This window comes from Bufo bufo, chromosome 3 (genome assembly GCF_905171765.1).
Source record: "Bufo bufo chromosome 3, aBufBuf1.1, whole genome shotgun sequence".
In the NCBI taxonomy this organism is placed as follows: Eukaryota; Metazoa; Chordata; class Amphibia; order Anura; family Bufonidae; genus Bufo; species Bufo bufo.
In genome coordinates this window covers 539,184,561-539,203,611 of record NC_053391.1, presented here as the reverse complement: position 1 = coordinate 539,203,611, position 19,051 = coordinate 539,184,561, and positions in this window count along the sequence as shown.

Genomic DNA, 19,051 nt, shown 5'->3' with positions numbered 1-19,051 from the left:
GCACATAGCTTGCAGTCAATAATTTAAACATAGGATAAAGGCTCAACAGTATTAAGTCCCATCTAATGATTTTCTTGGTCACCCGAACCTAAAAAAGGAGAAAATAGAGCTAACTAATATCTGCCAAGGAGAGGCGCTTAGGGGTGGAAAAGGAATCTCTTCTTCTGCTGCTTCTTTGTGCCCTTGGAGTGCGCTGGGGTTCCAAGGGAACCGTCTTGGGTACAGTAGTTCTGGCAGGGAGTTCAAATTCTGGACCATGTCCCAGTTAGCAATAGGTAATGGAGGTAGCTGAAGGAGATCATATGTTTTATCCAGGTCTGCAAATGAGGAAACGTGGATGCGACATCCATCATGAAGGAAGGATAAACCGAAAGGGAATGTCCATCTATAGATGATTCTTTGCTGCCTTAGGCTACTTTCACACTTGCGTTGTTCTTTTCCGGCATAGAGTTCCGTCACAGGGGCTCTATACCGGAAAAGAACTGATCAGGTATGTCCCCATGCATTCTGAATGGAGAGTAATCCGTTCAGTTTGCATCAGGATGTCTTCAGTTCAGTCGTTTTGACTGATCAGGCAAAAGAGAAAACCGTAGCATGCTACGGTTTTATCTCCGGCTAAAAAAACTGAAGACTTGCCTGAATGCCGGATCAGGCATTTTTTCCCATAGGAATGTATTAGTGCCGGATCCGGCATTCAGAATACCGGAATGCCGGATCCGTCCTTCCGGTATGCGCATGCGCAGACTGAAAAAAAGGTGAAAAAATAAATGCCGGATCCGTTTTTGCCGGATGACACCGGAAAGACGGATCCGGCATTTCAATGCATTTTTTCGACTGATCAGGCATTTTTAAGACTGATCAGGATCCTGATCAGTCTTACTAATGCCATCAGTTAGCATACATTTTGCCTGATCCGGCAGGCAGTTCCGGCGACGGAACTGCTTGCCGGATCTCTCTGCCGCAAGTGTGAAAGTAGCCTTAGCCAATCCGTGAGAGGCTTTAAAGCTTTACGTTTTTTGAGGGTTGATTGCGACAGATCTTGATAAATGGCAATGCTGTTGTTTTCCCATTCTATTGAATTGGAGTTCCTGGCACCTGCCAGATTGGCTTCTTTCACAGGGAAGGGTAAAAATTTACATATTACATCCCTGGGGGGCTCATTCGCTTTTGGTTTGGGTCTAAGGGCTCTGTGTGCCCGTTCAAGCAGGACTTCATGTGCGGAATCCGGGCCTAGAATCTTGAGGCATATCTGGATTACCGTTTCCGGGATGTCCACGGCTATGATGGTCTCAGGAATCCCTCTGAAGCGCAGGTTATTACACCTGCTTCTATTCTCCTGGTCCTCCATGGCTGTGTATAGGGCATTTAAGTGGCACTTGGCTAGCGACATGCTAGAGGACACTTCATCCTGATGTTGGAGGATTGTGGCTTGCGTTTCTTCTAAGGCTTCTACTCTCCTACCTATGTGCCTGATGTCTTCTTTTATGGAAGAAATGTCCACACTTATGGGGCCCAGGGCTTCTGCTAGAGCTTCTTTTAAAAAAGCTCTGGAGATTGGCAGGCATTCCGCTTCACTGGGGTCGTCTCCTACCTGTTCACTGCTGCAGGCGGCAAGCTGTTTGTACCCAGAGCGTGGGGTGCCGGGCGCCATCTTGGATTCTCGGCTCACAGAAGCAGCGGCGGCTTTTTTCATAAATCTCTCTATTTCTCCGGCCTGACTTTGAGAGCGATTGCCTCCTGGCTGGTCTGTGGGCTTTTGGCCCCCGATTTTGACCATTTTTGATTTCGGTGGGCTTATGATATGGTGCTGAGAGGGATATGCAGACGGGAGAGCAGCGCTTTACACGTCCATCCGGATCAAGCGCTGGCTCCGCCCCCCCGATATGGAACATCTTAGCAGGAGGCAGCATTTCACCAACATGGTGGAGCACTATGTATGCACACGTCTACACATACTGATTGACGGGTCTGCCACCTTCAACGTCTGGGTCTCCAAAATGGCCGGAGCTTGCCATTTACGCCTTGAAGGTGCTGGCTTGCCCTGAAGCCAGTGTATTGTCTGAATGTGTGTTTAGCACGACTGGAGGGGGTTAACACAGGTTATATTTCCCAATGTTTTGGGGTGTACCCTAATTTAAAAAATATATTGTTACGGATCTCCTACCACCCCGACCGGGTACCTCCGTCGATGGATGCTGTTAGTGCTTCCCGAGGACTCCAAGCACTCCACTTGACACCGTAAGCGCTGCAGATCCCACGAACCGCCGAAGCTTGGTTGAGGCCTCACCGTCTCCTACCCACCCTGGACCTACGACAAGGCTCCAGGCTCCAGTGGGTGAACCTCTCCTACATCCAGAGAGCAGGGACCAGGAACAAGCTCTTACAAGAGCTAGTAGTTATAGCCAGGGGAGTATAGCAAATTCTCAGCGTATAGCAATCCCCCAGTGTCGATCAGTTACCCAAACACCAGCCTCAACATGATGAAGGATAAAACAAGAACTCTTTATTTAGGGCTACCCGCCTGTATTTATGCAGGTCCCTATCTGGTGGACACGCCCCTAGGGAACCAGAAGGAAGACTGTGACACAGGACAGATATGCAGCAATTCAGGATACACAGACACAATACATCCCCACAATGCATCATGGTTTCCTCCTCTCTGCCCTGGAGACTCCCGAGGAGTAATTCAATTATCTCTTAAGACAAAGGGAAATCGCCAATACACATGTGGGGACAACAGGACAGAAATCACCATTTAAACATGCAATGTCACAACCCTTACAGTAAACACAGACATTTAACATATCCCCAGATAGCTCAAGTCTGAGTGCATATTATTAGGTGAATGGCACTCAGACTACACGAATACAATAAAATTAGCTATCTGGGTACCCTCACATAACATAAAATGCAATTCCAAAGACAGATTTAAGCTGTGCGGCCGGTCTGTCTTCTCCTTTAAAGTTAGTATGGGCCATAATCCTGAGGCAAGAGGCTGGTAGCCAGGCCCCTCCGAAACCCAGTGGCGAGGTTGGTTTTGCCACATATATAAATAAATTTAAAACCATAAAGCAGTGTAGGCTACCTCCTCCTCCATCACCGCCGCTTCCACCTACACAGCCTCCTCAACCTCCTTCTCCATATGGACCTCGTCCTCCTAGATCAAGATTATTATTTTTTATTTTTATGTATTTTATGTTATTTAAAATTTTAAAGTCATTTCCCTATCCACATTGGTTTCTAGAGCACTTGCCATGCTCTTAATCACATTTTGATGCCATTTGCAGCCCTCTAGCCCTTTCCATGCCATTTTTACAGCCATTTTAGTGCTCAAAATTTCGGGTCCCCATTGACTTTAATGGTGTTCGGGTTTGGGGTCAAGTTCGGGTCCCGAACTCAAACTTTTTCGTGAAGTTCGGCCAAACCTGTCGAACCCGAACATCCAGGTGTCCGCGAAACTCTAATTAAGAATATTCGAAAAGCTAATATATTCAATATAGTGCTATATATTTGTTTTTTAGAATATTCATCATTTTTCCCATCTAAAGTCATGATTCCTCCCTGCTTAAGTTGCTTGTGGGCCAATGACTCATTGGCCCACATCAAGAAGCAGGGAGGAATCATGTTTTTACTAGGCAATTGAAAATTTTCAATAAAAATCTGCATTACGAAAATTCGCATTACGAAAATTCGCAATCAACACTACTCCTAAAGTCAAAGATACTGGAGCCTTCTCATTTGCCCACAAGCTAGAAGCAGGAAGGGATCATGTGTACTGATAAAAAAAAAATTAAATTCGAAATTACGAATATATATCACTATATTCAAAATATTCGCAATTTCTCGAAGTGCCTATATGGGCGATAAAAATTAGCAATTTGAATATTCGTGATCAACAGTACTAGGCACTTCCTAATACACAGTAGTTTTCCCTGACTCACCTCTAAGCACAGCTTGTACACAGGGTCTCTGGCTCCAAGCCTTAGCAGGTCTGCTCATCAGACGCAAGTTTACACAGGGAAGAGATCAGGCTTCATATAGCCTCGTTGCCCCTCAGTCCTCCTTGATGAGACCAACCAGAACCTCTGTAGGCCTCTGTTTCCACGTTTTTTCTTCCCAGATTGACAGGTTGGTTTTATCTCTCCTTGATTCCTCACCTGCGATCACCTCAGGTAAAAGACAACACCCGTACTGGAAGGCTGTGGACTGGCAGATCCCACGACCAAACCTATTCACCAGTCCAAATGAAATCCAGCCCAGAACAAAATGTAAACAAAACTGTCTCAGCAAACTATGTTTTCCTGAAACCCCTGCAGATTTTGGGATTTTATTTTTCTTACCCAGCTGAGGTATCAGGGTGGAGTATACACGCCTTCCAGCACTTATACTGTCCACATCACCACATATGATATAGACAGGTGCTACTAGACGGCCAATCTGTGCATTTATGTCAGTAATACAGGTGTTTTACCAGTGACCTTGCCGATTGGCCAGATCTTCTATTCACACTCACATGATGTTGACTATGATGTTGACTCACATGATGTGGACTATCTGCAGCATGATGCAATTGTAGTATTCTTTCATCTGACACTTAGCTAATTAAATACACAATTGCAGCAAACTTTAAATTGACACTCAAAGGTATTCTTCTCCTAGAAAAAAAAAAAAATAGTCCCTCACACGCAGCCACAAGGATTAAATTTATAAATAGCAGCATAATATGCAATACCCCCCCCCCCCCACACACACACACAATTTTTCTTCTCCACAGTCTAAAGAGGAAAATAGAAATAGAAATAGTAACGAGCGAAGCAAACTTTGGATGCTACATCCAAAGTCACTTTGTTAAAAACATCAGATTAATGCTGTACAGAGATCAGTCTCCGGACAGCATTAAAATGTAAAGGCTCTGATGAGCCGGTCAGTTATTTGCAAAGTCACGCAAGACTTTATTAAATAACTTCGGGAGTTGATTTTTAAAACTTGGACCGAACAGAGGTACTCTGATGTAAACCATTTTGAATGGTCTGACATGACACTTGGGTGCCTCTTATCTCCCTTAAATGTGCCTGAAATTGTGTGGCATTCATCATCCTGTTCTGTAGGTCATTATTCACAATGAAGCGAATGATCAGTGTGGGATGTGGCTAAAGCACATCTACCTCTATGCCTTTCTGTGACTCTTCCGGTCTCTCTGTATCTATGTTGCAACCTGCTGATGACTCACTGTGACACTCTAAGCTCAGTGGCCACTTCTGTCCGCTTGAAACCATAATGTGCAAAAAAAAATAATGTTTTTGCATCTATCTTTATATTTTGCATTTATATTGCAATAATACTTTAATACAATTTTAAGTGGCAATGTCAAGATAACATCTGCTGCTGTTTATTTAAAATGGTTTTCCGAGTTTTTCATACTGATGACCTAGCAACGTGCTATACATTGTATAGCGGCTGTACTTGGTATTGCTCTCAGCTACATTCACTTTTATGGAGCTGAGCTTCTCCCAGGCCTCGTGACCGATGAACGTGTTGTCACTCAGCTTAGGGAAAGCAGCAAAAAGGCTACGGCGCTCGCAGCAGCACTGCTGCCTTCTCAAACAGCTGATTGGCAGAGGTCCAGGGTGTCAAACACCAATTGATCAGATACTAATGATCTATCCTGAAGATGGGTAAACAGTATTATCATCTCGGAAAAGCCCTTTAAGCTGTCAAGTTATCCAATTCTTCATCTATATGTTGAAAGGGGTTTGAAGTTAGGAAACGCCATTCTGTGATGATAATATTATAAGTTGAAGCTACCTAAACCGTAAGTTGTAACTTGACAAGCCACTGTATATCAAATATAAAAGTAGTAAGGAAGCTAAAATACGATAGCAAGGTGTTAGTTGTGAATAGATTGTGGTGTAAATTTTTTAGGTTTTGTATATCACAGCGAGTCAGTGATTCCATTTTGAAATAATACATTATAACTGGAAGTAATAGAATACTGTTATACAACTATGGTCAAGACCAGGTCTGCAACCAGAAAGCATAGCCACACTCCTATAGAATTGTTTTTATAATCAAAAGATGTTCTGACAATGTTTGCCTACATATGCACAAATTATGCCGTTATGACCACAAATGCTGTATATGAACTCAATTTTGGGTGAACAGGGTTTTGTGAATGTTGTTGCCCATATGATTTTCTATACTGGTCTCTTTATCTTTAATGTGCTTCTGCATAATATATAACAGGGATCTAGGACTGATTACATGAAATGGCTAGAGATCTAGAAGTGAGACAATCAATAAAATAGTTATTAGAATGCATGGTTTAGTCTCCGAAAACAGCAAAGTTAATAAACTACAATTGGGAACGCATGGCATAACACAAAAAAAAAAGGAACGTTAGCAATACACAGTTTAATTCATAGGGGAGCTAGGTTCAAATGTTTGACCAGTAATCTTCTGGGTTAAAAAGAGTTCTGTGGCTCTATCCTTGTAGAAGAAATTACTAAACTCTTTAAAAAATAAAGAATACTCAACATTTCAGATTATTATTTAATGGAATAAGTACTAAGCAATTAAACCTAAAGACCTATAAATATATAAAATATTCTGTGTATTTAATTCTGCATTCAAATGAACAGGTTTATCTTTTCAAGAATTAACATACCATATGAATTATTGAATGGTGGGCAATCATAATGTTCACCCCCTTAAGGACCAGGTAGATTTAAGTTTTTTGCATTTTCATTTTTCCTCCCCAAATTCTAAGATCCATATACTTTTTTTAATTTTCAGTTTTCACAGCCTTATTAATGGTTATTTTTTTTTTTTTACAGGAAAAAGTGTATGTTTAATGGAGCATTCAATTTACCATTTTTTTTAACTAAAGTTTCTTTATTGGGTAAAAAAAAAACACATTTCTAACATGTTTTTAATGCTTTTTATGGTGTTCTCTATGCATTAACAATAACGATTTGGCTTCTTTCACATCTTAGTAATGTCTCCAGTAGGCTGTTCACTGAGCTCTCTGAGTCTGGCATAGCCGGATGTTACAGCATTGCCCGTCGTCCTAATTGACTATAATGGGATCCAGAAGAGATCTGACCTCTACCCGGCAAATATGTGTGCAACAGTTTTTGTCTGGCCAAATCCCAGCTTATATGCCAGGTAGTGGCGGGATTTTTGCTAGATCCTATTATAGTAAATGGGGTTGGCATTGCAATAACATCTGGCTATGAAGGACCCAAGGAGACCTATATCGTAGTGTGAAGCCAGTCTTATTTTAAAGGTCAGTAGGATTCCAGAAATACCAAATATATATCGTTTTTATTTTGTTTTACTACTTTAAAAAAAATTTAATTGATGAAAAAATAAACATTTTATTTGCATCGCCATAATGTGATATGATAATTTTTTATGTTTTTGTCTACAATGTTGTGTGGGGACTTGTTTTATGAGGGATGAGCTTATGTGTAAGATTTGGAAAGGGGGTTGTTTGATTGTTTAATATTTTTGATATTTATTTTTTCTTAATTTTTTTTCATTCATTGTAGCCTCCTTAGTCTAGTCCCTTGTAGGTCATCTGATTATTTGTACTATAGACTGTACAAATAGTTATCGATGCACGAACATCGGCCTATCATAATGATGCCCCCTCCGCATGTTGATTGACAGGGCCAGCAAACGGGATCTTTCTCTGGCTGGCCCTGTCTGCTATCAAGATCTCGCGCCTGCACCGTAACGGTATTCAATCGACGCACTGAGAGGCGGATGCTCGCTCGGCCGCTCCATCCTCAATGCGCCTGCGCCGATGACGTCACATCTACACCCGGCGCAAGCGCATTGAGGATGGAGCGGCCGAGCGAGTGTCCTCCTCTCAGTGCGCCTGCGCGACTGAAGACAGGTATGGCGCAGGCGCCAGATTTTGAATGCAAACAGGGCCAGCAGAGAAAGATCCCGTCCGCTGGCCCTGTCAATCAACATGTGGAGGGGGCGTCATTATGATAGTAGAATGCGGCTGCTACCAGCAAGTAGCCCCCCTACTTGCTGGTAGACAGGTAATTTACATATTATAAAAGTACGTTTTTTTGCAGAATCTACTGAACCAAAATGATTAATCACATTATGTATGGATAAATCGCAGTATAGGGATTATAAGTACACAAAAAAAAAACAGTTTAGTGGGGTGACAGAAGTCCTTTAATTTCTTTTTTGTGGTGCCCAAATTTATGCACCTGCCTAATTTTGTTTAAACAATTATAGCACACTTTCTGTAAATCCAATAAACTTCATTTCACTTCATATCACTGTGTGTGTCTCCTATATGATATATTTAACTGACATTTTTTATCGTAACAACCAACGTTTTATACACGAAAATCATGATGATTAACAAGGTTGCCCAAACTTTCGCATCCCACTGTACATATGTTAAAATCAACTAAAAATAAGACTAAGGGCTCTTTCACACTTGCGTTCTTTTCTTCCGGCATAGAGTTCCGGCGTCGGGGCTCTATGCCGGAAGAATCCTGATCAGGATTATCCCAATGCATTCTGAATGGAGTGAAATCCGTTCAGGATGCATCAGGATGTCTTCAGTTCCGGAACGGAACGTTTTTTGGCCGGAGAAAATACCGCAGCATGCTGCGCTTTTTGCTCCGGCCAAAAATCCGGAACACTTGCCGCAAGGCCGGATCCGGAATTAATTCCCATTGAAAGGCATTGATCCGGATCCGGCCTTAAGCTAAACGTCGTTTCGGCGCATTGCCGGAGCCGACATTTAGCTTTTTCTGAATGGTTACCATGGCTTCCAGGACGCTAAAGTCCTGGCAGCCATGGTAAAGTGTAGCGGGGAGCAGGGGAGCAGAATACTTACCGTCCGTGCGGCTCCCGGGGCGCTCCAGAGTGACGTCAGGGCGCCCCAAGCGCATGGATCATGTGATCGCATTGGACACGTCATCCATGCGCATGGGGCGCTCTGATGTCACTCTGGAGCGCCCCGGGAGCCGCACGGACTGTAAGTATACCGCTGCCCCGCTCCCCGCTCCTACTATGGCAACCAGGACCTTAATAGCGTCCTGGCTGCCATAGTAACACTGAAAGCATTTTGAAGACGGTTCCGTCTTCAAATGCTTTCAGTACACTTGCGTTTTTTCCGGATCCGGAGTGTAATTCCGGCAAGTGGAGTGCACGCCGGATCCGGACAACGCAAGTGTGAAAGAGCCCTAAAATTTAATTCAAGCTAAAACAATGTATGACTAAAATAATGTATAAATGCCATGCAATAAACAATCGTTTTCATTTGACCGTAATAAATTTGATTTGTATATCACTTATGGATCCATAATGTCACACAGGTCTTCAATATTAACCAATAACAATCAATAGTAACAATGTCTGTTAGTAGCTCCCATGTTATAGGTATTTGTAACAAGTTGTGGTAATGATGGTATCAATGACAGCAATCGTTAATGAATCCTTAAACCAATAGCGTATATCCAGTTATATTTAGTAATATTTAGTATCTTACTTGTTGTCATTGATAGCGATTTATAATAATAGTTAATGATATTGTAGCAGCAATAGTTAATAATAGCAGCAGTAGTTAATAGCAGTAGTTATTAATAGCAGCGGCAGCGGTAAATAGCGGTGGCAATAGTCAATGGTGGCAGCACTAATCAATAGTATCACTAGTGGTAATAGTGGCAGTACTAAAAATTGCACGGTTCAATAGTGCAGCATTTCGATCTGTTTCTGAACTTTTGGGTTTCTGCCCTTTATATTTGCCGATATTTTGCTGGTGACAACCGTGTTGAGTATAGCAGTGGAGAACACATGTGTTTTGTACTCACTGTTTGTTGTTTTATTAGGTTACACTGGTTACGGTGGTTTCCCACTCGATATTCAGTGCACTCACCCCACTTGATCAAGGTGTCTGCGCTGTCACTTCGGTTCGGCGTTCGAACACGCACTTGTATTCGCTGCTGCTTCAGCTCGGTGTCTTACGTGATGGCTGCTGCGAGATTAGAGGATTGCTGTAGTGTTAACTTTCAGTGGATATTCGCTTCATCTTTAACAAATCGTATCGCTGTTAGTGGTATCCAAAGTCTTGCATCGCTGTTTGAAATATTTAAGTGGGTATTTCAATATGTCTTCTAAACGCGTTTCGAGGTTCCCAGACCTCTTCCTCAGTAGCCATATTTGAAACCCCACAAAATCTGTCCTTAAATATCCTTTGCCTGTTTCTATGAAAACCTGGAGCAAATTATGGGTTATTTCAAAAACAGATCTAGAGAGTATGCTGTGTCAATTGTTATCCTCACCTTCTGGTGTTGTGCATGCGTCAGTACAACACTCGCGAAGGCGGGGGAGTTGGTGCTGCTGGTATCTTCTCAGTCGTTGAAGTTGCCAGTTCTCCAAAGGAGTGATATGGAATGCTGTAAGAAGCTGTGTACTGGGGTCGTACACAATATGATACCTCTTGGCGTAAAACCACAACCGCGAATGATGTCTTATAAAAAGGTTTTTATTTTTGATCAGGTGACAACGCGTTTCGGAGTAAGAGTACTCCTTTATCAAGTCTTAAAGATATATACTATGACATTATCTAACCGGGTATCCATATAGTAATTAGAATTTTATTCACAATTAGGGAAATATTATTAATAATAATAATAATAATAATAATAATAATAATAATAATAATATAATGGTAATAATAATGATGTTAAAATTATGTTAAAAGTGGTGGCCTTGATACAAAATTAGAACCAAACTTCAAGGGGGATGATAAAATTTGAGTACCAGGGGAATCATGATTAGACTAATAGTATCACTGATTGAACAAGGTCAGGATCCAGTATCAAACAGGATTATAACAATAACAATAACAAAAATAATAATTATAATAACAATGATGATAATAATAATAGCAATAGTTACCTTTGGAACCGGGCACATGCCGTTAACGCGACCAATCAAGATGCTATAGGTTAAATGGAGAATAGATAGTTAGGAATGAGGAACTCAAAAGGTAGATTTTTTGAAATAAGAAATAAGAAACTGGATTAAGAATATTTGTAGGTGTTGCGATCAGAAGGTATGAAGAACTGAAAAGGAAATTATTGCAATACCTTTGGTTCGGGCTGCTGTGTGGGGTGTGGCTTCCCACGTCTGTGAGAGCGTGTGCTTTCTTGAGCCGGGCAACTGGGGGCATGGCTAATAGCGGGCTGCCGACTGGAGGATACGGGAGAGCGGGGGGTGGGGCTAATAACGGGCAGCTGGAGAGAGACTGTCCTGACTTGCAGCATGTGTGCGCAGTGTCAGCGCTCTCAGTATCGGAGCGCAGGCACAATTAGATCGGGGAGCTGAGGACAGGGAGGCTCCAAATTGGGTATCAGGACAGGAGTCTGATGGAGGATGACGAAAGGGAATTTACTAGTGTGAAAGGTTTATGTTAAAGTGAAAGGAAGTACAAGAATTTGGCTACATGCACACGACTGTGCCGTTTTTTGCGGTCCGCAAACCGCGGATCCACAAAAAACGGAGGCCGTCCGTGTGCCTTCCGCTATTTGTGAAACGGAATGGACGGCCCATTGTAGACATGCCTATGTCCGCAAAACGGACAAGAATAGGAAATGCTATATTTATTTTGTGGGGCCTCGGAATGGAGCAACGGATGCGGACAGCACACGGAGTGCTGTCCGCATCTTTTGCTGCCCCATTGAAGTGAATGGGTCCGCACCCGAGCCGTAAAAACTGCGGCTCGGATGCGGACCCGAAAAAAGGTCGTGTGCATGAGGCCTTTGTGGAATGAAAACAACTGAGATGAATGTCATGATGGATCTGTGTAGTAAACAGGAATAATGGAACAAAATATGAGATGATGAATCAGAAATAAGAATAAATAAAAATAAAATAAAAATTATACTAAACTTATGAATTGAATTTGAACCTAAAGATAAATGATGTCTCTATATATATTTTCACATCATCTTAATCATGTTTTATAATTGATCACATCATCTTAATCATATTTAATAATTGATCTCGTCGGCGTTATTATATTATTGTGATTATTGCTATTATTGCCATTATTGCTATTATTATTATTATTATTATTATTATTATCATCATTGTTATCATTATTATTATTATTGTTATTGTTATAATCCTGTTTAATACTGGATCCTGACCTTGTTCAATCAGTGATACTATTAGTCTAATCATGATTCCCCTGGTAGTCAAATTTTATCATCCCCCTTGAGGTTTGGTTCTAATTTTGTATCAAGGCCACCACTTTTAACATACTTTTAACATCATTATTATTACCATTATATTTATAATATTATTATTATTATTATTATTATTATTATTAATATTTCCCTAATTGCAAAGAAAATTCTAATTACTATATGGATACCTGGTTAGATCATATCAGATCATTTTGACAATGTCCTCTACATTCATTTTATTATTATTTTGTATATCGCCCACACACCTCTCTTATGAATTATACAAGTCTGTTTATTTATTTATTTTATTCATTTTTTGTCCCTTTGCACTGTTATATGTCATACTATATATCTTTTAGACTTGAAAAAGGAGTAATCTTACTCCGAAACGCGTTGTCACCTGATCAAAAATAAAAACCTTTTTATAAGACGTCATTCGCGGTTGTGGTTTTACGCCAAGAGGTATCATATTGTGTATGACCCCAGTACACAGCTTCTTACAGCATTCCATAAATTGGATAAAATAAGATAAAATAAAGGATAAACCCTTAAGCAATTAGTATAGTTTGGTACAAATTATCAGTATATGGAAAAAACGCATGTATGGTTTCCATGCGTTTTTCATGCGTTTTTCTGGTATTTTGATTTTATTTTTATTTTTCGTGGTTATTGTTCATAATATATCATTTTATATACTGTTTGGGTGATAGTGTTCAATAATATTACACTAATCTAATAAATAGTGTATACAGCACTTAATATTGATTATTTCAGCATCTTAATAGGTTCTCTTATACTATTCGTGGAAGACCATTACGACTTGATAGATGTATGGAAGTATAGATGTATAATAGAGTGGGGGCCCTCTACCAAGGGGAGATCGGAGTGTTGGTAAAACAGCCTCACTCCGATGTCCCATCGGCGAAGGGCACCCACCCCAATTCTTACAAAAAGCCAAACAATTCAAAGTCTGAATTTAAGCCAGCTGGTAGTAAGGTGTTGAAATCATAAATTCGTCTGGCTTCCTGTCTTTACATATTTGCAATATGATCTCCCCCCCTCCAATGTACCTCTACCTTTTCGAATGCAGCAAATGTTAGTTGGCTTGGATCTTTATTATAATGATATTTGAAGTGTTTTGACAAAGAGTGCTTTTCGTAACCATTTCTGATCTTGGTCATATGTTCTGAAATTCGTAATTTTAATAGTCTCTTTGTCCTGCCTATGTATTGTTTTTTACATGGGCTCTCTATTAGATAAAGGACATTAGCTGTATTACATGAGAGGAAGGTGTCAATTTCGTATTAAAATGCATTACTTGTTGAGGATATGCTAGTTGATTTTTTGGGGAAACTTTGTGTTCTTGCAATTGCTGCATGTGTTGCACCTATAGAAGCCTTTGGTGTTGAATAGATTCTGGGAGGGTCTATCTTTATGTTTAGTTTTGACAGTTGATGCTACTTTGAGCGATAAACTTGGTGCTCTAGTATACAAAATTTGAGGTCCCTCAGTTTGCAGTGGGCCTATCAATTTGTCCTTTAAGATGTGATGCCAATGTTTTTTATAATTGTTTCTATTTTTCTATGTTGGGCATTGTAAGGTAAAATAATCCTAATCTGTTCTCCTTTTTCCAAATTTTTTGTCTTTATCTTTTTATCTTCTGATTCGAAAAAGGACTCTCTTTGCATATTTTTTACTTCTGCCCAAGAGGATTCAACAAGATGGACAGGGTAATTTTTAAACAAAAATTGTTCTTTCATACTGGCCGCTTCTTTTTCAAAATCTTTTTCAACCGTGTAGTTCCTCTTTAGTCGCCTTGGTAGGTGACAACTGGAGTACAAAATATAGCTATTTTTTGCTTGTTTTTGAAAAGTATCATAATGATGATAATAAATCCAAAAATGTTATTTGTTTTGTACTAATGCTGGAGGTAAATTTTAGATTATTCTGATTCTGGTTTATTGGATATCAATTTTACTGCAGGCCAGTACAAATATATGTCAAATACATATGTTTAAAAGAACTAAAAATATAAAATTGGATTAAAAACATGGCTAATGAAATCCACCCTCTTGAATAAACCCCAAATGATAATAGGTGAAATTCGATAACACATGGTCGTCACAGGTGTTGAATTCCTCCAAAGCCCCAACAATTAGGCATTCACCATACAGAAAAGCTCAAGTGATTATGTGGCTGGAGGTATATTAGATGGTCAATGGATATCAATATTAATGCAGGCCAGTGAAATACAGGCCCCAAAAATGATTCATTCACTGGACAGAAAACAACAAGTGATTATGTGGCTGGAGGTATATTTGACGGTCATTGGATATCAATTTTACTGCAGGCCAGTGTACTACAGGCCCCAAAAATTATTCATTCACTGTACAGAAAAGAATAATTGATAATGTGGCTGGAGGTACATTAGGCTGTCACCACATAACAATTTTACTGTTGGCCAGTAAGATTACAAACCCCGAAAATTATGCATTCACCATACAGAAAAGAACAAGTGATTATGTGGCTGGAGGTATATTAGACTGTCATTGGATATCAATTTTACTGCATGTCAGTGGAGTATAGGCCACAAACATTAGGCATTCACCGGACAGAAAACAAAGTATTTAATTGGCTGGAGGTACATTAGGTGGTCACCATATAACAATTTTACTATTAGCCAGTTACATTAAAGGCCCCAAAATTATGCATTCACCGGAGAGAAAACATCAAGTGATTATGTGGCTGGAGGTATATTAGGCAGTCATTATATATAAATTTTACTGCAGGCCAGTACAAATACATTTCAAATATATTTGTTTAACCGCCTCCGGACCGCCTAACGCAGGATCGCGTTCCGGAGGCGGCAGTCTCAGGCAGAGTCACGCATCGGCGCGTCATCTCGCGAGACGCGAGATTTCGCTCAAAGCCGGCCCACGCATGCACATCGCGGGCCGGCAAAAGTTAGAGGGGTATTACATCACCAGTCTGCCAGCCAATGATCGTCGCTGGCAGTCTGGCGATTTTCAAAAAAATGAATCACAAGCCATATAACACCTTATATTTATAAATATAAGGTGTTAAATGGCTTCTGTGCTCCTCTGCTGGTCCTTTTCGTCTGTTGGTCCCAGCAGAGGAGCACACATCACTGTAAGTACCCACCAACACCACACTTAGCCCCCAGATCACCCCCCATCACCCCAATTAACCCCTTGATCGCCCCTTGATCGCCCCTGTCAATCACCTAGTGAAAGGGAAAAAAGTGATCAGTGTAAACTGTCACTTTTTTTTCCCACTGGTATTGACTGTTAGGTTTTAGGATAGTTTAGGCCCCTTGGTTAGGTAGTTAGCGATCGTTTAGCGCCCAGCCCACCGCACCGCAGTCACTGATTCGCTGATTATCGTATTGCTAATCAGCATTTGTACTTTTATAGTATCTGTAAGTGATCAAAACTGATCACAGTCAGATCTATAATAGTATTAGTGTCACCTTAGTTCGCCCTCCCCCAAAACGCAGTGTTTGCCCGATCAGGCCTGATCGGTGGCCCACACGTGTGTTCACCCACGCCCGCCCCGCCGCAGTGACAAAAATATATATATTTTTTGATCACTGCACAATCACTTTACAAGCGCTGTGGCGATAAAAAAAATCTGTTTTGATATTTTTTATCAATCGCAGCGGCATCTGATATTTCGCTAGCCTCCCATTTGTAAGACAGGCTTGCTTTTTTTCTTAGGTAGTCTCAGGGAATACCCCCTACATTTAGTAGTCCAAATGTCAAACAGGGGGTATTCTTCTGAAGAGGCCTACAGGCTTCTGACCCAGTCGGATGAGGAATGGGAACCCTCATCTGACGAATCCAGCGGGTCAGAATATGAACCTGTAGAAAGCAGTGGCAGTCTGACCCAAAGTTCGGACGAGGAGGATGAGGTCCCTGATAGCACCAGGCGTACCCGGCTCCTTGTTGCTAGACCACAGGTTGCGCAGGATCCGCTTCAAGGGCAGCAGAGTGGGGCTGGCGCTGTCGGATTACACGGTGAGGCATACACCAGCAGCGCAGCCCACCCTGGACCTAGTACCAGCACTGCCGTACAACATGGTGAAGTGGCGAGCACCAGAAGGGCAGTTGAAGCTGGTACGGTGGCACGTGCAATAGTTACCCCGTCGCAGCCACCGTACAGACAGGCCCGTAGAGCCCCTAGAGCCCCTGAGGTGCTGGCAAACCCTGATTGGCAGTCCCCAACTTCAGCCGCACCTGTAGTTCCCCCTTTCACCGCCCAGTCTGGAGTTCGGGTTGAGACAGCTCAGATCGGTTCGGCACTGGGATTCTTTGAGCTGTTCTTGACTGCGGAGCTCTTGGACATAGTCGTGGCAGAAACAAATCGGTATGCCACTCAATTTATAGCCGCCAACCCGGGAAGCTATTATGCCCAGCCTTTCCGGTGGAAACCAGTCCAAGTTTCCGAATTAAAATTTTTTCTGGGCCTTCTCCTCAACATGGGTCTAACCAAAAAGCATGAATTGCGGTCATATTGGTCCACAAACCCAATTCATCACATGCCCATGTTCTCTGCTGCTATGTCCAGGGCACGATTTGAGGCCATCCTGCGTTTCCTGCACTTTAGCGACAACACCACTTCCCGTCCCAGAGGCCACCCAGCTTTTGACCGGCTCCACAAAATTCGGCCCCTCATAGACCACTTCAACAACAAATTTGCAGATTTGTATACCCCTGAGCAAAACATCTGCGTAGACGAGTCCCTTATACATTTTACCGGGCGCCTTGGCTTCAAACAATACATCCCAAGTAAGCGCGCCCGGTATGGGGTCAAATTGTATAAGCTCTGTGAAAGGGCCACAGGCTATGCCCGCAAATTTCGGATCTATGAGGGTAAAGATCAGACCCTGGAGCCGGTTGGTTGCCCTGACTACCTGGGGAGCAGTGGGAAGACAGTCTGGGACTTGGTGTCACCCTTATTTGGCAAGGGGTACCATCTTTATGTAGACAATTTTTACACAAGTGTGCCCCTCTTCAGGCATTTGTTCCTAGAACAGATTGGCTGCTGTGGCACCGTGCGACCTAGTCGCCGGGGCTTCGCCAATGGCTCGTTACCACCCGTCTTGCAAGGGGGGAGAGGGCTGCCTTGTGTAACGAAGAACTGCTCGCGGTGAAGTGGAGAGACAAGCGTGACGTTTACATGCTCTCCTCCATTTACGCAGACACGACAATACAAATTGAAAGGGCAACCAGTGTCATTGAAAAGCCCCTCTCAGTCCACGACTATAATACGCTCATGGGAGGGGTGGACTTCAATGACCAGATGTTGGCTCCTTATTTAGTTTCCCGACGCACCAAACGCTGGTATAAGAAGGTGTCTGTATATTTGATTCAATTGGCTGCATATAATAGATTTGTTCTCTACAGTAAGGTTGGGTGAACAGGATCCTTCTTCAAATTTCAGGAAGAGATCATCGAGAACCTCCTGTATCCAAGAGGTTCCGTGGCCCCATCCACCAGTGTAGTGAGCCGTCTACACGAGCGACATTTCCCCAATGTCGTTGCTGGTACCTCAACCCAACCGTCACCCCGAAAAAGATGTCGTGTCTGAAGCAGAAGTGGAATAAGGCGTGACACCCGCTATTTCTGTCCTGACTGCCCTGACCACCCTGCCCTATGCTTAGGGGAGTGTTTCCGGAAGTACCACACACAGGTACACTTAGCATAGGGATTGCATCTCACAGGACAGGCACACAGGGCTATTAGGGCACTTTCACTCACAGCTGCTGCAAACCTCTCCTTTCACCTGGGACAAAGTGCATAATGTACTTCACCACATCTTTGGGCGATTTGCGCTTTGCACATTGTCCTATGGGGAAGGAGAGGTTTGTCCTATAAAGGTAAAAAAATAAATAAAATAAAAATCACCGGTAAGGAAAAAAGTTAACGTTCTGTTCAAAAAGTTAAATAAAGTTTATATGTTCCGTTCAAATGTTATTATAAAATTTATAAATTTATTGCGTTGCGGCCTGGTTTTTTCTTTTTTTTTTAGTTTTTTTTACCAGGTGGACCAACCGATCGACTAGCTGCAGCACTGATGTGCATTCTGACAGAAGCATTGCGCTGCTGTCAGATTACACAAAAGTCGGTGTATGCGGCGCTGCAAGACGAGATTTCTCCTCTGCAGTAAAAGATACGTTTGCCGAGGCATATGAGCTGAGGGGGCGGCGGTGTTCATATGCTTTGGCAAACACTTTGTATATAAAAAAAAATAATAATAAATCCCAACAATGATTTATTTATCCACATCGATTGATGTGAATGGAGAAATCGGGTTTGCCAGGGCATACGGGCTAAGTGGGTATGGATGTTGGGCGGAGCTCCTTTGTCCTGGCAGACGCCTTTAAGCTCCATTCCCACGTCCGCAAATGGGTCCGCATTCGTTCCGCAATTTTGCGGAACGGGTGCGGACCCATTAATTTTCTATGGGGACAGAATGGATGCGGACAGCACACAGTGTGCTGTTCGCATCCGCATTTGCGGAGCGCGGCCCCGATCTTCAGGTCCGCAGCTCCGCAAAAGATAGAACATGTCCTATTCTTGTCCGCAGCCTGCGGACAAGAATAGGCATTTCTATAGGGGTGCTGGGCGGGTGTGTTGCGGATCCGCAATTTGTGGGTACACAGCACACCACGGACGTGTGAATGGAGCCTTACCCTCCTTTTTTTTTGGGGCGGAGATTTTTTCATCCACATTGGTCGATGCGAATGAAGAAATCTGTGCCGTTCATTTTTTCTTTCAGCCCAGAGGCTGAACGAAAAA